Source organism: Pipistrellus hanaki, assembly GCF_964339955.1.
Source record: "Pipistrellus hanaki genome assembly, chromosome: 19".
NCBI classification, from domain to species: domain Eukaryota; kingdom Metazoa; phylum Chordata; class Mammalia; order Chiroptera; family Vespertilionidae; genus Pipistrellus; species Pipistrellus hanaki.
In genome coordinates, this window is record NC_140521.1 from 1,904,653 (window position 1) to 1,926,308 (window position 21,656).

Here is a 21,656-nt window from a genome sequence, read left to right on the forward strand (position 1 = left end):
CCCAGCCTCTCCTCCAGACCAACGAGGAGGGAGCTTCCTTGGGAGGTTAGAGATTTTCCCAAAATTCCCCAGACAGAGATGATGGGTCAAGACTTCAGTGAAGTAGACTGACCTCAGAACCTGACCTTCGAGCTTTCTCCCTGCTTTGGCCCCACCAGGCCCCTTTGCCCTCCTGTCTGCCCTCTGTTCCCTATTCAGGTATCCGTCCTTCTGAGTCTGGGTGAACAGCGCTCAGATACTCAGGGTGTTGGCATCGGTGTTTTCTGGGGAACATGGAACTGAGTGAGGACTGAGGTGGGGACACGCCCCTCTCCCTGCGTGGCTGACCCCACGGGGTCATGTGTCACAGGCACATGGGAATCAGGTCCTGCTTAGGGCCCGTGTCGGGCGGGCTGCTCACAGTGTGGATTGGGATTGCTCCTCTGACCGGGCCCAGGCCATGGGTGTGGAGCAGGGTCAGTGCAGGGAGAGGCAGCCTGTGACTTTACAAATCGTCTTTTGCAGGAAAGCAGGTGTCCCCTCACCTCCTGACACCATGTCAGTGTCCACACCCAGCATTGCTGGGAACAGAACGTCACTGACCATCCAACACGCTGGCCACGCTGCACTGGAGGGACCTGGAGGTGCCGGGTGACTCCTGAGCACAGACACAGGGATCCCTGGCCCCTGCTCAGTGTTGGGGCCAAAGAGGGAACTGACATGAGTCCAGGCCCTGCCTCAGACACGCCCCTACTGCTCCCCGCTGAGGGGGCGCCCGCTCCCCTCTCCCTGCCCACCCTCTGCCACCCCTCCTCACACCCACACCTCAGGGTCTCCCCAGGGGCCCTGCAGCCACTCCTGCTGCCCAGTCCTCCCCCCTGAGCTGTGGGCTCAGAACCATGTGGGAGGGGACCTGCTAGGAAGTCCTGGGCAACCTGACCTCCAGGGCAGGGTGTGTGCGGGGCAGTGAGGCCCACACGCCCCTTTGTGAGAGCAGCAGTCCCGTCCATCACCTTCCTCCTCCTCAGCCTCCCTCCGGGTCTCTGCGCACAACACCGGGTTCTGCCCAGAGGTTCATGGCGATTACCTTCCCCCGGAGAAGGGCACTCCCGGCAGCATTTGTTCATTTATTTTTACATATATTTTTATTGACTTTAGACAGGGAGGGAGAGGGAGGGAGAGAGAGAAAGATCAGTGATGAGAGAGAATCACTGATTGGCTGCCTCCTGCAGCGCCCTCCTGGTTTTGAGCCGACACACTGGTCACCTTCCCTAGGACAGAATCAAACCTGGGACCCCTCATCTGCAGGCTGTTACTCAACCCACTGAGCAACCCCCGGGAGAGGCAGCAACGTTTCTTTAAAATCCAAAGGCCATTGTCATCCTGACACGGCCGGTGGTGACTGTGTCTGGGGGCCCAGGTCCCCTGTAAACTGGGGTTCTCTTGGACACGGTGGGGTCGCTGTGGAGCTGAGGTGGCTGCTGTTCCAGACGTTCCCTCTCAGGGTGCCCAGGCACCTCCAGGGGCAGGTCCCATGCCCCCGCCCTCCTCATGGCCTCACGCTCCTGGACAGGACCCGGCTGACAGGGCTCCACGTGGGATCGTCCAAAGGCCCGGAGCTGCCCTGCTCTCGCTCCACACAGATGGGCAGCCGAGCTCAGGGCTGGAGGGGAGGGTGACACAGGAGGTTTCTGTCCCACTTCCCCATCCGCCTGTGTCACTGTGAGCTTTAGCATTGTTGTCCCAAACTGCACAGTAATAGTCAGCCTCGTCCTGGGCCTGGGCATCTCTGATTGTCAGGGTGCTCGTGTCCCCTGAGTCAGAGCTAGAGAATCGGTCTGGGATTCCTGAGGGCCGGTTGTTGTTACCATAGATGACCAGTACTGGGGCCTGGCTGGGCTTCTGCTGGTACCAATTGGGATAATATTTTGCTATGAGATCTCCCTGGCAGGTGATGCTGACTGTCTGTCCCGGGGCCACAGACACTGCTGGAGGCTGAGTAACTTCTGAGGAGGCCACGGGACCTGTAAGTGAGGAGACAAAAAAAGAGGAGAGGAGAGGAGAGGAAAGGGGAAGGTAGCAGAGGAGAGGAGAGGAGAGGAGAGGAGAGGAGAGGAGAGGAGAGGTGAATGTGGGCATGAGGTCTCATTCCCAGAGGTCCACACCACTCATCATCCCCTCCCTGAGATGAAGGTCATGGCCAGGCTGCTCCCTGGTGTCTGGGCTGAGCCTGGGGCAGCACCTGTGCAGAGTGTGAGGAGGGCGAGCACAAGGGTCCAGGCCATGGTGAGGCTGCCAGGCTCTGCTCTGGGCCCTCAGCTGGGAGTGAGGTCTTCAAGGCTCTTCCCTCCTGGGTGGGCGGGGCCTCATGCAAATCTACTTCCTTCCTCCTGGGCCCCAGGGGGTCTCCCTGCTGAGCAGAAAAGGGCTCAGTGTGGCAGGCTGTGCCAGGGCTCCATGCACTGGGCCTGCACCAGGTTCCCCAGAGCGCCCTGTGCTGTCCACTTAGAAAGTTCTGTCTGGCCCATGTGGCCCAATGTTGGAATATCGACCCATGAACCAGGGGATCCAGTTTTGATTCCAGGTGAGGGCCCAGGCCCAGGTAGGGCGTCAATACCTGTTATGGGGTGTGCAGGAGGCTGCCCATGAGTGATTCTCTCATCATTGATGTTTCTGTCTCTCTCCCTCCCCCTACTTTTTCTGAAATGAATGAAAACATATTTGGGGGGCAGGGGGAAAGAGCGAGAGAGTTTTGACCCCTAACAGAGCACTCTGGTCTCCTCTCTGGGCATATGGACCACCCTCAGGACTCCCGTCGGGGGAGGACTCACCCTCAGGGCAGGGCTGCGGGGCTGGGAGGAGCCTGTGGGGCCAGTGGTCATGCTGGGGTGGGAGAGGCCAGGGTTCCCGGGCCTGAGACAGAGAAATTGCTCATGTGCCTCTCATACCACCGTGTTACTGACTGAGGTCTAAGGCTAAGCGAGCGTTCTGTGATGCCATCAGAAGCACGATTCACCAAAGGAACCATTCATTCATTGGCACTCATGGAAAGCTATCTCCTTGGCTCTGTAAAGCTTCGTAAAGGAACAGGCAAGAGAGAGAAGAGAGATGCCAGTTATCCCCATTTCCAATGAATGGCCAGTGCAGCCAGGACAGAAGGAATGAAATTTAACCAAAGAATCACAGCCCATGAGGACAGAGGCAGGAACCAAGAGCAGGCGAGTCAGGAAGAGGGTGTGTTGAGGCCATGAGCACAGGGGAGGGCGTTCATCCTTAGCTGTTAGGGAAACACCAGCGAAAACCCCAGAGAGACAGGACCACAACACCACACAGGTATTCCCAGTTCCCCAGGGGCGGGAGGAAGGGATGGCAGGAACAGGGATGGTGGGAATGGGAAAGGGTCAGGTGACCATTGGAAACCCTTCACAGCCTCTGGGGGATGGAGCCTCGCACTCAGCATACAGCCCAGCAGCTGTGCTCCGGGCACTCTTTTCAGAGGGAGGCCTGAGCTCACAGAGACACTGGGTGCCAGAAGCCAATGCCAGCATATCATGATTGCAAGAGTTTCCTAAAAAGGTTGATGGAACTAGAGGACTCCATAAGGGCTGAGACACATATACAATCACCTGTTGGAATGGCTAAAGGCATTTCCCCCAAACCTGAATAGGATGATTGTTTGCTGCCAGATAGCTCAGGGCTTCTTAATCTATCTGTTATTGCCTCCTGTTGGCCAAACACCTGAACAGCTGTAGGTCTTCCCCATTCTGACAATGCTCTAGTCTAAACCAGTGTTTCCCAAACTTCTCTCATGATGAGAATCACCTGTTGGAGTTGTTAAACCACAGATTCCTGAATCCCAACTAAGAAGTGCTAAACTAGAATTTTTGAGAACATATAGGTAAAATTGCATACCTAATTTAGTGCTCTGTATATAACATCTGTCTTAGAGCACTAGTTAAGTATACAATTTTACCTATATGTTCCCAAAAATTCTAATTTAGCACTTCTTAGTTGGGATTCAGGAATCTGTGTTTTAACAACTCCACCAGGTGATTCTCATCATGAGAGAAGTTTGGGAAACACTGCTCTAAACCCTACCCTTGAAGTGTGTTATCTCCACATTGCCATAGGACAAATTGTATAATAAAAAGCAAGGGTCCTGAGACAAGGAGAGCTTAGGAGGTAGAAGAGCTAAAGCTCCTGTGACCCCTAATGCCTTTCAAAATTACCATTTATCTTTGGATTCTTAGTTAATCTACGCACTGCCTTTCTCCACATTGCTGAACCCTTCTTAATGTTGGAACAAGAACCCCGGGAACTCTGCACAGAAGTTATGGCCCCCAGGCCCCCTCAGAGGCCCCGCCTTCCTCCTGGGCTGCATACCCCACAGGTTCAGGGTCTCTGTCCTGCTTCCCTGAGGACCAGATGGTTCCTGCTCAGCCCTGACCTGCCAGGCTCTGCCGGAGTCCATGCTGCACTCAGAGTGAAGGGGCTCACTGCTGTGTGTTCCATGGACCCCGCTGGGACCCCAAGATCCGGCTCCTCTCTGACCAGTGCCCCAGGTTGGAGCAAGGCCTGAGGGCGCTTGGGGACTCAGACATCAGCACCGCCCCTCTCTCCAGTGTTTCCTTTGTGGGCAGGCAGGTCCCCCAGCATTGTTCCCACATGCCTGGGGGGGGGCGAAGACACTCATGCTGTCTGGTCCCAGGGACATACGTGGTGCCCCCAGGGGCCTCTCCTCAGGGCTCTCAGTGAGAGGACTGGCCAGATGAGGAAGTGAAGGGAGGAGAGCCATGGGCACAGGGTCCTGGGGAGGGGCAGGGAGACCACCTTCTGGACCTGTGGGAGGAGCCTGGGAGGGAGGTTTTTGTCTCACTTCCCCTCTGCCTGTATCACTGTGGCTTAACCAACCTGGCCATCAATTGTGTGACTCTCACCACAGTAATAATCAGCCTCGTCCTCAGGCTGGAGGCTGGAGATGGTCAGGAAGCGGTCGGCCCCAGAGCTGGAGCCCGAGAAGCGATCAGGGATCCTGTCCCCCTTGGTGGTGCTTCCGTCGCTGTTAACCCTCATCAAATAACGAGGGGCCTGTCCTGCTCTCTGCTGATACCAGTCAACAATGTAGCTGCTGTGCTCCCGGCTCAGGGTGCAGGTGAGCTTGACCGAGGCCCCCAGGGCAGCAGAGACAGATGGGAGCTGGGTGAGCATGGGCAGAGCACAGAGACCTGCGGACACAGAACACAGAGCGATGCCCAATGCACCCCCTCGTACAGGCACCCAGAGGACTGAGCTGGGAGGGAGGATGGGGGGCAGGAGCCCAGGGGCTGTGGCCGCTCTGACCTGTGGACACCAAGAGGGGCAGGAGGCAGAAGGGCAGCCAGGCCATGGCGGGAGGGTCCTGAGCGCTGCCTGCGGCTGCCCAGCTGGCACTGGCCCTGCCAGCCCCTGTCTTATCCTCTGTGCCTACAGCTCAGGGGGGAGGAGCAGGGATGCAAATGTGTGCTCTGGGCCCAGCCAGGGTGTGTGTCAGCTGCTGGCCCCGCCCTGAGCCCAGGGCCTCCTGCGGGGCCTCCCCTGAGGGCAGAGGGCAGCTGTGGGTTTCACTGCTCAGAGCTGCTGGGCCCATGGGAGGGTCTTCAGAGGAGCTCAGTCCTGCTCTTTGCACTTGGCACAGCCCAGGGCACTCTGACCTCTACAGGCCCCAAAGCAGGACCCTCAGCGCCCCCTGCTGTCCCCAGGGTGAATGTCACCTCCCTGTGCAGCTGGTCCATCACAGGGAGGACTTCTGAGAGCTTCCTGGAGGCTGGCAGGTGGGCAGTGTGTCCCTGGCCCCTCACTCAGCTTCACAGGAGCTCCCAGCATCCTCTGCTGGGGCCCAGCCTCTCCTCCAGGCCAATGAGGAGGCAGCGTACTTGGGAGGTTAGAGATTTTCCCAGAATCCCCCAGACAGAGACGATGGGTCAAGACTCCAATGCAGGAGACTAGCCTCAGAGCCTGACCTTCCAGCTTTCTCCCTGCCCCGCCCCCACCAGGCCCCTCAGCCCTCCTGTCTCGCCTTCTGTTCTCTATTCAGGAGTCCATCCTCCTGAGTCTGGGTGAACAGCGCTCTGATCCTCAGGCTGTTGGCATCGGTGTTTCCTGGGGATCAAGGAACTGAGTGTGGACTGAGGTGGGGATACGCCCCTCTCCCTGCGGGGCTGACCCCACGGGGTCATGTGTCACAGGCACATGGGAATCGGGTCCTGCTTAGGGCCCTTGTCCAGCGGGCTGCTCACAGTGTGGATCGGGATCTCTCCTCTGACTGGGCCCAGGCCATGGCTGTGGAGCAGGGTCAGTGCAGGGAGAGGCAGCCTGTGACTTTACAAAGCGTCTTTGTCAGGAAAGCAGGTGTCCCCTCACCTCCTGACACCATGTCAGTGTCCACACCCAGCACTGCTGGGAACAGAACGTCATTGACCCCCCTACACGCTGGCCACGCTGCATGTGGAGGGATGCGAAGGCGCTGGGTGACTCCTGAGCACAGACAGAGGATCTCCTGGCCCCTGGTCAGCCTTGGGGCTAAAGAGGGAACTGATGAGAGCCCAGGCCCTGCCTCAGACACGCCCCTGATGCTCCCCGCTGAGGGGGCACCCGAAACAACCCCACCTCACACCCACACCTCAGGGTCTCCCCAGGGGCCCTGCAGCGACTCCTGCTGCCCAGACCTCACCCCTGAGCTATGGGCTCAAAACCACGTGGGAGGGGACCTGCTAGGAAGTCCTGGGTGAGCTGGCCTCCAGGGCAGGGTGTGTGGGGGGCAGTGAGGACCACATGCCCCTTTGTGAGAGCAGCAGGCCCGTCCATCACCTTCCTCCTCCTCAGCCTCCCTCCGGGTCTTTGAGCACAGCACCGCGTCCTGCCCGGAGGTTCATGCAATGACCTTCCCCCGGAGAAGGGCACTCCCAGCAGCATTTGTTCATTTATTTTTACATATATTTTTATTGACTTTAGAGAGGGAGGGAGAGGGAGGGAGAGATAGAAACATCAGTGATGAGAGGGAATCACTGATTGGCTGCTTCCTGCAGCACCCTCATGGGATTGAGCCCACACACGGGTCACGTGCCCTAGGATAGAATGGATCCCGGGACCCCTCGTCTGCAGGCTGTCTCTCTACCCACTGAGCCACCCCAGGGAGGGACAGCAACATTTCTTTAAAGTCCAAAGGCCATTGTCCTCCTGACACGGCCGGTGGTGACTGTGTCTATGGGCCCAGGTCTCCTGTAAACTGGAGTTCTCTTGGACACAGTGGTGACGCTGTGGAGCTGATGTGGCTGGTGTTCCAGACGTTCCCTCTCAGGGTTCCCAGGCCCCTCCTGGGGCTGGTCTGATGCCCCCGCCCTCCTGATGGCCTCACGCTCCTGGACAGGACCCGGCTGACAGAGCTTCACCTGGGATTGTACAAAGGGCCCGGGTCTGTCCTACTCTCGCTCCACACAGACGGGCAGCTGAGCTCAGGGCTGGAGGGGAGGGTGACACAGGAGGTTTCTGTCCCACTTCCCCATCCGCCTGTGTCACTGTGAGCTTTAGCATTGTCGTCCCACACTGTACAGTAATAGTCAGCCTCGTCCTGGGCCTGGGCCCCGCTGATGGTCAGGGTGTCTCTGTCCCCTGAGTCAGAGCTAGAGAATCGCTCAGGGATCGTTGAGGTCCTATTTTTGTCACCACGGATGAGCAGCTTGGGGGCCTGGCCGGGGTTTTGCTGGAGCCAACTAGCGTATTTTTTTTTTATAAGTTCACTCTGGCAGGTGATGCTGACCGTCTGTCCCAAGGCCACAGACACTGCTGGAGGCTGAGTAACTTCTGAAGAGGCCACAGGACCTGTAAGTGAAGAGACAAACGGAGAGAACAGGAGAGGAGAGGAGAGGAGAGGAGAGGAGAGGAGAGGAGAGGAGAGGAGAGGAGAGGGGAGGAGAGAAAAGGAGAGGTGAGTATGAGCATGAGGGTCTCAGTCCCAGAGGCCCACACCCTCATTGCCCCCTTTCTGAGCTGAAGGTCATGGCCAGGCTGCTGCCTGGGGTCTGGGCTGAGCCTGGGGCAGCACCTGTGCAGAGTGTGAGGAGGGCGAGCACAAGGGTCCAGGCCATGGTGAGGCTGCCAGGCTCTGCTCTGGGCCCTCAACTGGGGGTCAGGTCTTCAAGGCTCTGTGCTCCTGGGTGGGCGGGGCCTCATGCAAATCCACTTCCTTCCACCTGGACCCCAGGGGGTCTCCCTGCTGAGCAGAAAAGGGCTCAGTGTGGGAGGCTGTGCCAGGGCTCCATGCACTGGGCCTGCACCAGGTTCCCCAGAGCGCCCTGTGCTGTCCACTTAGAAAGTTCTGTCCAGCCCATGTGGCCCAATGTTGGAGCATCGACCCATGACCCAGGGGATCCAGTTTTGATTCCAGGTGAGGGCCCAGGCCCAGGTAGGGCGTCAATACCTGTTATGGGGTGTGCAGGAGGCTGCCCATGAGTGATTCTCTTATCATTGATGTTTCTATCTCTCTCCCTCCCCCTACTTTTTCTGAAACGAATGAAAACATATTTGGGGGGGGGGGGGGAGAGAGAGAGAGAGAGAGAGTTTTGACTTCTAAACCAGCACCCTGGTCTCCTCTCTGGGCATATGGACCACCCTCAGGGCTCCTGTCCGGGGAGGACTCACCCTCAGGGCAGGGCTGTGAGGCTGGGAGGAGCCTGTGGGGCCAGTGGTCATGCTGCGGTGGGAGAGGCCAGGGTCCCAGGGCCAGAGGCAGAGAAATTGCTCATGTGCCTCTCAGGCGACCTTGTTAGTGACTGAGGTCTAAGGCCAAGCAAGCGTTCTGTGATGCCATCAGAAGCACAATTCACCAAAGGAACCATTCATTCATTGGCACTCATGGAAAGCCATCTCCATGGCTGTGTAAAACTTCGTAAAGGAACAGGGAAGAGAGAGAAGAGAAATGGGAGTTAACCCCATTTCCAATGAATGGCCAGTGCAGCCAGGACAGAAGGAATGAAATTTAACCAAAGAGTTACAACCCATGAGGACACAGGCAGGACCCATGAGCAGACAAATCAGGAAGAGGGTGTGTTGATGGTCCTGAGCACAGGGGAGGTCGTTCATCCTTAGTTACTAGGGAAACAGCAGTGAAAATCACAGTGAGACACAACCACAACATGAGACAGGTATTTTCCGTTCTCAAGGGGTGGGAGGAAGGGATGGCAGGAGCAGGGATGGTGGGAATGGGAAAGGGTCAGGTGACCGTTGGAAACCCTTCACAGCCTCTGGGGGACGGAGCCTCGCACTGAGCGCACAGCCCAGCAGCTGTGCTCCGGGCACTCTTTTCAGAGGGAGGCTTGTGCAAACAGAGACACTGGGTGCCAGATCCAAGTACAGCATGTCATGATTGCAAGAGTTTCCTTAAAAGGCCGATGCCACTTGAGGACTCAAAGACGTCTGAGTCACATATGCAATCACCTGTTGGAATGGTTAAAGGCATTTCCCCCAAACCTGAATAGGATGATTATTTGCTGCCAGATAGCTCGGGGCGTCTTAATCTACATGTTATTGCCTCCTATTGGCCAAACACCTGAACAGCTGCAGGCTTCTCCCTATTCTGACAGTGCTCTAAAACCTACCCTTGGAAGTGTATTATCTCCACCTTGCCTTAGGACAAATTGTGTTAATAAAAAGCAAGGGTCCTGAGACAAGAGGAGCTTAGTTCCTTTAGCCAAAGCTCCTTTGTCCCCTAACACCTTTCACAATTACCTTTCCGCTTTGGACCCTAACTTAATCTTTGTACCGCCTTTCTCCACATTGCTGAACCCTTCTTAATGCTGGAAGAAGAACCACGGGAACTCTGCACAGAAGTCATGGTCCCGGGGGCACCATGTCCACGTGGGAGAGCACGGAGGTCTCTGTCCTTCCTGCGTGGTGAATAACAGATGTCACTCCCGCCAGACCAGGGAACACTAGTCCGCAGTGAGAAGGAAGGAGCTCTTTTTAAAATATGTGTGTTTTTATTGATTTCAGAGAGGAAGGGTGTGGGAGAGAAGAATTCAGTGAAGGAGATAGTGAGAGAAAGTGAGAGGAGAGAGAGCCAGAGTGACCTGAGCGAGCTTGTGTGGGTCAAAGTCACCACAGCCCTTTAGAGAACAGTCCTTCACAAGGAGGGTGACTGGGGTGGTCCTGGGACACTCTGCCTGCAGTTGCCTGAGCTGACAGAGGTCACTGGGGGGTCAGCCCTGATCCATCTCCTCTTGCTCCTCCTGCTCCCTGTTCCCTCCTTCCCCAGAGACAAGTCTTTCCCCCTCCATTCTATCTAGGGTCACCCAGGCACCGGGCAGTGACTGTATATTCATCTCAGAACCAGCCACTGGGGACCGCCCCACTTCCGTTCTGTGCCACCTCAGCTCAGCCCCCAGGGACCTGGGCGAGTCAGTCCACAGCGGCTCCGTGCGGCCTGGGTGGTGTGGGGGTGTGAAAGGTGCTGTATTTCAGATTCCAGAGAACCAGGCAGAGTCCAGACTGTCCCCTCCCCTGGGCTCCACGTGTGATGCAATGAGTGGGACCTCCCATAGGATGTCCCTCCAGTGGGAAGAAGCCCACATATTTCCCTCTTCAGTCTCCCTGGCCCCCCTGCCTGCTGCCCTCCCAGTGGACATGACCCTGACCAATCTTGGGAAAGGCCTGGGCAGAGGGGCCTGTCTTGGCACCACAAGCAGAGGCTCTGGTGCAGCGGGAGAAGCCAGGCCCTGCTCCACGCTGGTGCTGCTCAGACCTCCCTACAGGTCCCGCCTCTCTCCTGCCCCAGGGCTGTGCCCCTCAGGGGGTCAGGGCTCTGTCCTGCCTCCCTGAGGACCAGTGCTTCCTGCTCAGCCCTTTCCTACCAGGCCCTGCCGGAGTCCATGCTGCACTCAGAGTGAAGGCGCTCACTACTGTGTTCCATGGTCCCCGCCGGGACCCCAAGATCCAGGCTCCTCTCTGATCAGAGCCCCAGGTTGGAGCGAGGCCTGAGGGCATTGGGGGACTCACACATCAGTACAGGTGTTTCCCTTGTGGGCAGGCAGGTCCCCAGCATTGTTCCCACATACCTGGGGGGGGGGGGGGGGGGATGAAAACACTCATGCTGTCTGGTCCCAGGGACCTACGTGGTGCCCCCAGGGGCCTCTCCTCAGGGCTCTCAGCGGGAGGATGGGCCAGGTGAGGAGGTGAAGGGAGGAGAGCCATGGGCACAGGGTCCTGGGGAGGGGCAGGGAGACCACCCTCTGGACCTGTGGGAGGAGCCTGGGAGGGAGGTTTTTGTCTCACTTCCCCTCTGCCTGTATCACTGTGGCTTAACCGTCCTGGCCATCAATTGTGTGACTCTCACCACAGTAATAATCAGCCTCGTCCTCAGGCTGGAGGCTGGAGATGGTCAGGTAGCGGTCGGCCCCAGAGCTGGAGCCCGAGAAGCGATCGGGGATCCTGTCCCCCTTGGTGGTGCTTCCGTCGCTGTTAACCCTCATCAAATACCGAGGGGCCTGTCCTGCTCTCTGCTGATACCACCAAATAAAGTAGTTGCTGTGCTCCTGGCTCAGGGTGCAGGTGAGCTTGACCGAGGCCCCCGGGGCGGCAGAGGCAGATGGGGGCTGGGTGAGCACGGGCAGAGCACAGAGACCTGCGGACACAGAACACAGAGCGATGCCCAATGCACCCCCACGTGCAGGCGCCCAGAAGACTGAGCTGGGAGGGAGGATGGGGGGCAGGACCCCAGGGGCTGTGGCCGCTCTGACCTGTGGACACCAAGAGGGGCAGGAGGCAGAAGGGCAGCCAGGCCATGGCGGGAGGGTCCTGAGCGCTGCCTGCGGCTGCCCAGCTGGCACTGCCCCTGCCAGCCCCTGTCTTATCCTCTGTGCCTGCAGCTCAGGGGGGGAGGAGCAGGGATGCAAATGTGTGCTCTGGGCCCAGCCAGGGTGTGTGCCAGCTGCTGGCCCCGCCCTGTGCCCAGGGCCTCCTGCGGGGCCTCCCCTGAGGGCAGAGGGCAGCTGTGGGTTTCACTGCTCAGAGCTGCTGGGCCCATGCGAGGGTCTTCAGAGGAGCACAGTCTTGCTCTTTGCTCTTGACACAGCCCAGGGCACTCTGACCTCTAAAGGCCCCAAAGGAGGACCCACAGCGCCCCCTGATGTCCCCAGGGTGAATGCCACCTCCCTGTACAGCTGGTTCATCATCACAGGGAGGACTTTTGAGAGCTTCTGAGATCCAAGGAGTGAGGACAGGGCCTCGGGTGGGGGGCGGTCTGGTACCTCCTCTGGACATCTGGGTTATGGAAATGGTGGTTTGGGTTACAAATTGAGAAGGACTCCCCTTATACAAATCTGGATTCTGTGTTTGAGGCCCGGGCCCCAGGATAATCCTCTTGTCCCCGCCATGATAGTCTGGGTCCCGGTGGTAGGTGTTAGCCTCAGGTGGAGGTTGGGTCCTCTGAGGGCAGTTCGGGCCCAGAGGGAAGTCTGAGCCTCTGGGGCAGACTGGTACCTCACCTGAGCATCTGGGTTATGGAATAGTTGTTGGGGTTATGCATAGAGATCTCGTCCCCTGATGCAATTCTGTGTTCCAGGTTTGTGGCCTGGGCCCCAGGTGTTCCTAGTAGGCCCCGCCATGAAGGTCTGGGACCCGGATGTATTATAGGTGTGGGTGCTCAGGCCCGGTGCGGTCACTAAGGGGCGCTATAGGCCCAGGTGGGAGGTTTGGGGCAAGAGCAGGACCTGGGGATGATGAAATGGTGGTCAGGACTAGCCTGATTATTTGGACTCCAATTAAGAAATAGGCACTGGCTTCCAGTATGGGTCCCAGGAATGGCCTTCTGCTCCTCGCCATAATGGTCTGGGAACAGGAGGTAGGTCTGGGTCCTGAACGGAGATCTGGGTCCCGGGAAGGCTTTTGGGGCCAGGGAGGGACGTTTGTGCCCCTGGGGGCGGTCTGGTACTTCACCTGGACGTCTGGGTTATGGAAATGGTGGTCTGGGTTACAAATTGAGAAGAACACCCAGGATACAAGTCTGGACTCTGTGTTTGAGGCCTGGGCCCCAGGATAATCCTCTTGTCCCCGCCATGATAAGTCTGGGTCCCGGTGGTAGGTGTGAGCCTCAGGTGAAGGGCTGGGTACTCTGAGGGCAGTTCGGGCCCAGAGGGAAGTCTGAGCCTCTGGGGCGGACTGGTACCTCACTTGAGCATCTGGGTTATGGAATAGTTGTTGGGGTTACACATAGAGATCTCGTCCCCTGATACAACTTTGTGTTCCAGGTTTGTGGCCTGGGCCCCAGGTGTTTCTACTAGGCCCCGCCATGAAGGTCTGGGACCTGGATGTAGGTCAGAGCCCCGGATGCTCAGGCATGGTGTAGTCACCAAGGAGCGCTATAGGCCCAGGTGGGAGGTTTGGGGCAAAGGCAGGACCTTGGGATGATGAAATGGTGGTCAGAACTAGCCTGGGTATTTGGACTCCAGTTAAGGAATGGGCATTGACTTTCAGTATGGTTCCCCGGAATGGGCTTCTGGTCTTCTACACCAGTGTTTCCCAAAGTGTGGTACGCGTACCCCCAGGGGTATGGGAAGAGTTTGTTGGGGGGTACGCGTTGCACCGGAGTTTGGTGGGGATATGCACTGCACCGTGCTTAGCTGTGCCTAATTCTACGTTCTCATGAGTACAAGGGGTACTTCAGTGTTAGAAAAATTATAGAAGGGGTACCCATATATCAAAAGTTTGGGAAACAATGCTACACAATGGTCTGCGGCCAGGAGGTAGGTCTGAGCCCCAGACTGAGGTCTGGGTCCTGGGAGGGCCTTCTGGTAGCTCAGCTGGACATCTGGGTTATGGAGTATGGTCTGGGTTACAGACGGAGAACTACACCCCTAATATAAGACTTGATTCTCTTTGAGTCCTGGGCCCTGGGATAATCTTCTCAGCCCCGCAGTGGTGTTCTGGGATCCGGAAGTAGGTCTGAGCCAGGATGGCGCTCTGAGCCTGTGGGGATGGGCTGGTATATCACCTGGCCATCTGGGTTATGCAATGGTGGTCTGGGTTAAGCATGGAGGTCTAGTCCTCTTATACAGCACTGTGTCCTGGGACCCAGGTTGGCCTTCTCATCTCCGCCATGAAGGTCTGGGACCCGGATGTAGGTCTGAGCCTGAATGGAGGTCTGGGTCCTGGGATTGCCGTTCGGCCACGGAAGGAGGACTGGGCCCCGGGGGACAGTCTGGTACCTCACCTGGACCTCTGGGCTATGGAATGAGTTCCAGGTGAGCTCCCAGATCCCGCTTGTTACTCCCAGCCAGGTGAGAAGGTGTCTTTCTTTACCGGAACAAAGCAATCACATTTAAAAAAATATATATTTTATTGATTTTTTTTTTTTTTTTTTACAGAGAGGAAGAGAGAGGGATAAAGAGTTAGAAACATCGATGAGAGAGAATCATCGACCAGCTGCCACTTGCACAACCCCTACTGGGGATGTGCCCACAACCAAGGTACATGCCCTTGACCGGAATCAAACCCGGGACCTTTCAGTCCGCAGGCCGACGCTCTATCCACTGAGCAACACCGGTTTTGACACAAAGCAATCACATTTAACAGACGGTGAGAAACACCTCTTACCACCCAGCTGGTCCCCAGGAGTCCGTTCCTGTCCCTATCGAGCACCGTCACTGCCCAAGCTTCTTGGCCACGGTGTGCAAATGAGGTAGCCGGACGGAAAGGAAGAGAGCGTCGCACTCTTTGTCCTCAGGCCCTCGGCAGCATGGTCACCGTTTCTCAGCGACTCTTCTTTCAGCAGCAGACATGGTGAGGAGCAACCCCCAGCGAGGGCATCCTAAGCACGTGAGCATGGGGGACGCGGAAATGACTTTGACAACGTTGCTTTGTGTAGACGTAAATCCAAGATGTTCTGCTCTGGTGTATAGACCAAAGCATATATAATAATAGAAGTATAATGTGCTAATCAGGCCACACAGCCCAACGATCTTCCAGACGTCCTTCCGGACAAGGCTAGGGCTCTGAGGGCCGAGCCCCCTGCACGAATTTTGTGCATTGGGCCTCTAGTTTAATATATTTTTACTGATTGCAGAGAGGGAGAGAGAGAGAAAGAGAGAGAGAGAATATGATTCTCTGAGCCCTTGTGTATGAAGGGTGGGGAAGGATCTTCAGAGCAGGCCGGTAGGGGCCTGGGAGTGCAGGGCAGGTTTTGGTCTCACTTCCCCATGAGCCTGCACCACTGTGCACAGTACCACCACTACTATATGAGCAACAGTGATAGTCAGCCTCGTCTTCAGCCTGCAGCCCAGAGATGGTCAGGGTGGCCGTGTTGCCAGTCTTGGAGCCAGAGAAGCGCTCAGGGATCCCTGAGGGCCGACTGCTGTCACTATAAATCAGGAGTTTGGGGGCCAAGCCCGGGCAATGTTGGTACCAGGAGACATAACTACCATAACCGACATCACTGCTGCTCCCAGCACAGGAGATGGTGACTGACGTCCCAGGAGTCCCAGACACGGAGGGAGGCTGAGTGAGGGCCGCCTGGGCCCAGGACCCTGAAAAGAGCAACAACACCCTCTGGTGAGCTCAGCGCTGGGCCTGGGAGCCTGAGGAGGAGGCAGAGGGAGCCCAGGTGTCCCCGGGTCCCTCCCTGAGGCCTCACCTGTGCCCTGAGAGAGGAGGCTGAGGAGGAGCAGAGCCCAGGCCATAGTGGAGGTGCCCTGAGAGCTGCCTTCTGAGACCCCAAGCCTGAGCCTGGCTCCCCCAGACCTCTCTTATCCCCTCCCCCTGCCTCACGGGGGAGGGGCCTGCATGCAAATCCATTTCCAGCACCTGCCTCTCTTCTCCCTACTCTGACCAGACTCTTGATGTAGATGCTTCTGCTCACCAGACAGCAGAGCTGACCTGAGAGATTATTTTGGATATGTTTTCCTCACCAGGGACCCACTGAGACCGCAGGAGAGGGACAGGAGCCACCTTGGGGGTCCCTGTCCTTCTTCCTTGGGCATCCAGAGGGTTCTAGGCTGCGGAGGATGGGGACTCCCCTCTGGGACACTGGGAGGAGGGAGGACAGGCTCCAGGTCTGCTTTTCGAACTCCAGTCACTCTGTGGCCCAAGAACCACGGGCAAAGCTGGTTTCTCCCAGTCTTTCTCCATCTTTCCTTGATGCCCTCAGTTCAATGAGTCTTCAGGTGTTCCTTGTCCCAATGTCCATAGTGTCTGAGGCTTGGAGACATTCACTGCCACCCCCAGAAGGGGAATGTTGGGATGCAACGCATACAGGACATCCCCCTCCACCGCCACCCAGTCAGGAGGAGGTCCTGCTAAGCTCCCAGGAAGACTTCCTGCAGGTCAGGGCTGAACCCCAGCCAGCACCTTTCCCAAATGCAGACAACGGTGCCCCCTTGTGGCCTTGGATGATGCAAGCCAAGCCCCAGGGAAGGCAGCTTAGACAATACTGGCCTCAGTGTGAGGTAACAGGGAGATGGTAGGAGTCACTGGTCTGCCCAGAAGCCCATCAACTGGGCCTGATGACCAAGTGGAATGGACCCTGGTCTCCTGGGAAACCATGGGAAGCCCGGGCACAGGCCAGTTGTCCTCATCCTTCCTGGGGAAGCAGCCCTCTGACTTCACTGGGTCTCAACTTGTCCTCGGTCCTCGGCTGTTAGGACCACAAGGACCCTGAGCCCATGCTACAGGAGTCCCTGTTTTCACAGTAATTCTGCACGTCTGTGCCCATGTGATGAGACATGTCAGAAAAAATGCTAAGCATGACAGCCACCACAGGAGGCAAAGTGACCACTTTCTCCTATGACTAATGGCCAATAAAGCCAAACTTATAACTTAAAGACACTAATATTTAATCCCAAATCCATGCTGATGCATGGAGAGTGACTCATTTCAAACCATAACTTAGATGAAAAAAAATGATAACAAAGACTTCACTTCCTCATACTTAGATGTATTTGTATTTGTTGATGCATTTTAACTGGGATTATGGCTGGAAATGAGTTGGATCATCATGAAAATCATTGGGAGTCCCTGAGGAATGGGGGCCACCACCAACACACATCTGGAAGAACCAGGCAGTCTTCTGGAAAGATCCATGGAATGGAATGGCCTTCAACTGGCATCTTGCACCAGGAGAACCATTCAGGGACCTGAGCAGAGGGCAGTTGTGAGAGGACATACCCTTTCCCTCAGATCCCCACCTCCCACCTTCCTTGATCATGAGAAGTATTGGGAGCCTCATAAAGAAGGAAAGAAGGCATGAAGGAAGGAAGGAAAGAAGGAAGGAAAAAAGGAAGGAAGGAAAAAAGGAAGGAAGGAAAGAAGGAAGAGAGGGAGGGAGGAAGAGAGGTAGAGAAGAAGGGAGGGAGGGGGGGAGGGAGGAAGGAAGGATGGAAGGAAGGAAGGAAGGAAGGAAGGAAGGAAGGAAGGAAGGAAGGAAGGAATAAGGAAGGAAGAGAGGGAGGAAGTTATTCAGGAAGGGAAATTAAATCTTTATTGTCTTTGCCACTTCATTAGTGGTGAACTGGATTCAGGTGGGTCTGTGCAGGTGTGGGAGGCTCAGGGATTTGCAGTGAGGATTTCCCGAGGATTGTGGGAAATGTACACAGCAAGCATAACTGGGGCCTCCCTGTGGCCGTTGTAATAGGCGCTTTGGATTGAGGGGCCTTCTGGATGCACAAAACACAAGCATAGGCAGCAAACCCAAGCAGCACCTGTGGACTTCATGGGAGAGGGGAGAAGAGCTCAGAAAACACGCTGGGCCCCCAAGGCTCAGGGAGAGGCGGGAGGAAGGGGCAGAACACGAATCCTCTGCCTGAGCCCCCTGCCTAGGGACAGGAAAATCTTCAGAACAGGGCGAGTGCCTGTAGGCCAGGGCAGGTTTTTGTCTCACTTCCCCATGAGCTCACACCACTGTGGAGAGTGCTACTGGTTGTATATGAGCAGCAGTGATAGTCAGCCTCGTCCTCAGCCTGCAGCCCAGAGATGGTCAGGGTGGCCGTGTTGCCAGACTTGGAGCCAGAGAAGCGCTCAGGGATCCCTGAGGGCCGTCTGCTGTCATAATAAATCAGGAGTTTGGGGGCCGTGCCCGGGCGCTGCTGGTACCAGGAGACAAAATTCCTCATACCGACATCACTGCTGCTCCCAGCACAGGAGATGGTGACTGACGTCCCTGGAGTCCCAGACACGGAGGGAGGCTGAGTGAGGGCCGCCTGGGCCCAGGACCCTGAAAAGAGCAACAACACCCTCTGGTGAGCTCAGCGCTGGGCCCGGGGAGCCTGAGGAGGAGGCAGAGGGAGCCCAGGTGTCCCCGGGTCCCTCCCTGAGGCCTCACCTGTGCCCTGAGAGAGGAGGCTGAGGAGGAGCAGAGCCCAGGCCATGGTGGAGGTGCCCTGAGAGCTGCCTTCTGAGACTCCAAGCCTGAGCCTGGCTCCTCCAAACCTCTCTTATCCCCTCCTCGTGCCTCTCGGGGGAGGGGCCTTCATGCAAATCCATTTCCAGCACCTGCCTGTCTTCTTCCTCCACTGTCCTGACCCTTGATTTTGATGCTTCTTCTCACCAGACAGCAGAGCTGACATGAGAGATTATGTTGGACCGATTTCTTCACCTGAGACCCACTGAGACCACAGGAGAAGGACCAGAAGCCACTTTGGAGGTCCCTGTCTCTCCTCCTTGGGCATCCAGAGGGTTCTTGACTGCGGAGGATGGGGACTCCCCTCGGGGACACTTGGAGGAGGGAGGACAGGCTCTTGGTCTGCTTTGAAAACTCCAGTCACTCTGTGGCCCAAGACCCACAGGCAAAGCTGGTTTCTCCCAGTCTTTCTCCATCTTTCCTTTATGCCCTCAGTTCAATGAGTCCTCAGGTGTCCTTTGTCCCAATGTCCGTAGTGACTGAGGCTCGGGCACATTCACTACCACCTCCAGAAGTGGAAAGTTGGGACGGAACGCATATAGTACATCCCCTCCACCGCCACCCAGTCAGGAGGAGGTCCTGGTAAGCTCCCAGGAAGACTTCCTGCAGCTCAGGGCTCAACCCCAGCCAGCACCTTCTCCAATGCAGACGACGCTGCCCCCTGGTGGCCTCGGATGATGCAAGCCAAGCCCCAGGGAAGGCAGCTTAGATAATGCTAGCCTCAGGGTGAGGTAACAGCGAGATGGTAGGAGTCACTGGTCTGCTCAGAAGCACATCAGTTGGGAATGATGACCAAGTGGAATGGACCCTGGTCTCCTGGGAAACCATGGGAGGCCAGGGCACAGGCCAGTTGTCCTCATCCTTCCTGGGGAAGCAGCCCTCTGACTTCACTAGGTCCCATCTTGTCCTGGTCCTCATCCCGATAGGACCACAGGGAATCACTACCCGTGCTGCAGGGATCCCCGTTCTCATTTACAGTCATTCTGCACACGTTTGCCCACGTGATAAGACATGTCATTGAAATGCTTAGCATGACAGCCACCACAGGAGGCAAAGTGACCACTTGCTCCTATGACTGATGGCCAATAAAACCAAACTTATAACTTCAAGACACTAACATTTAATCCCAAATCCATGCTGATGCATGGAGAGTGACTCATTTCAAACCATAACTTAGATAAAAAAAAAAATTGATAACAAAGACTTCACTTCCTCATACTTAGGTGTATTTGTATTTGTTGATGCATTTTAACTGGGATTATGGCTGGAAATGAGTTGGATCATCATGAAAATCATTGGGAGTCCCTGAGGAATGGGGGCCACCACCAACACACATCTGGAAGAACCAGGCAGTCTTCTGGAAAGATCCATGGAATGGAATGGCCTTCAACTTGCATCTTGCGCCAGGAGAACCATTCAGGGACCTGAGCAGAGGGCAGTTGTGAGAGGACACACCCTTTCCCTCAGATCTGCACCTCCCACATTCCTTGGTGATGGGAAGTATTGGGAGCCTCACAAAGAAGGAAAGAAGGCACAAAGGAAGGAAGGAAGGAAGGAAGGAAGGAAGGAACGAAGGAAGGAAATGATGAAGGGAGGGAGGCAGGGAAGGAGGAGGGAACTAATAAAAGGGAATTAAAACTGTTTATTGTCTTTGCCACTTCATTAGTGGAGAAGTGGATCCAGGTTGGTCTGCCCCGGTGTGGGAGGCTTAGGGATTTGCAGTGAGGATTTCCCGAGGATTGTGGGAAATGGACTCAGAAAGCCCAGCGGGGGGGGGGGCTCCTGTGGCTGTTGTAATAGGCACTTTGAATTGAGGGGCCTTCTGGATGCACAAAACACAAGCCAAGGCAGCAAACCCCAGCTCCTATGGACTTCGTGGGAAAGGGGAGAAGAGCTGAGAAAACACGCTGGGCCCCCAAGGCTCAGGGAGAGGCGGGAGGAAGGGGCAGAGCATGAGTCCTCCAGGCCAGGCCGCCTGAGTCCCCTGCCCAGGGCGGGGAGCATCTTCAGAGCAAGGCTTCCTGGTGCCTGTAGGCCAGGGCAGGTTTTTGTCTCACTTCCCCATGAGCCTGCACCACTGTGGAGAGTGCTACTGCTTGTATATGAGCAGCAGTAATAGTCAGCCTCGTCCTCAGCCTGCAGCCCAGAGATGGTCAGGGTGGCCGTGTTGCCAGACTTGGAGGCAGAGAAGCGCTCAGGGATCCCTGAGGGCTGACTGCTGTCACTATAAATCAGGAGTTTGGGGACCGTACCGGGGTGCTGTTGGTACCAGGAGACAGCATTATAACGCCCAATGTCATTGCTGCTCCCAGCACAGGAGATGGTGACTGACGTCCCAGGAGTCCCAGAAACGGAGGGAGGCTGAGTGAGGGCCGCCTGGGCCCAGGACCCTGAAAAGAGCAACAACACCCTCTGGTGAGCTCAGCGCTGGGCCCGGGGAGCCTGAGGAGGAGGCAGAGGGAGCCCAGGTGTCCCCGGGTCCCTCCCTGAGGCCTCACCTGTGCCCTGAGAGAGGAGGCTGAGGAGGAGCAGAGCCCAGGCCATGGTGGAGGTGCCCTGAGAGCTGCCTTCTGAGACTCCAAGCCTGAGCCTGGCTCCTCCAAACCTCTTTTATCCCCTCCCCCTGCCTCATGGGGGAGGGGCCTCCATGCAAATCCATTTCCTGCACCTGCTTGTCTTCTCCCTACTCTGACCAGACTCTTGATCTAGGTGCTTCTGCTCACCAGACAGCACAGCTGACCTGAGACTTTATTTTGGATATGTTTTCCTCACCAGGGACCCACTGAGACCGCAGGAGAGGGACCAGAGGCCACCTTGGGGGTCCCTGTCCTTCTTCCTTGGGCATCCACATGGTTCTTGGCTGAGGAGGTGGGGGACTCCCCTCTGGGACACTGTGAGGAGGGAGGACAGGCTCTAGGTCTGCTTTTAGAACTCCAGTGACTCTGTGGCCCAAGAACCACGGGCAAAGCTGGTTTTTCCCAGTCTTTCTCCACCTTCCTTTGATGGCCTCAGTTCAATGAGTCCTCAGGTGTCCTTTGTCCCAATCTCCGCAGTGTCTGAGGCTCGGGCACATTTACTGCCACCCCCAGAAGTGGAAAGTTGGGAAGCAACGCATACAGGACATCGCCCTCCACCGCCACCCAGTCAGGAGGAGGTCCTGCTAAGCTCCCAGGAAGACTTCCTGCAGCTCAGGGCTGAACCCCAGCCAGAACCTTCCCCAAATGCAGGCAATGCTGCCCCCTGGTGGCCTTGGATGATG

At 56.6% G+C, this 21,656-nt stretch overlaps 1 gene segment (V, D, J or C); it reads right to left on the reverse strand.

The window, feature by feature from the left end:
- The window catches only part of LOC311613495 (immunoglobulin lambda-1 light chain-like), a 64,455-nt gene extending 48,735 nt beyond the window's left edge, over positions 1 to 15,720 (reverse strand). The window contains exons 1-2 of the V gene segment in view: positions 15,638 to 15,720; positions 15,226 to 15,530 (exon numbers count right to left, since the gene is read on the reverse strand).
- Positions 15,721 to 21,656: the final 5,936 nt, after the last annotated feature.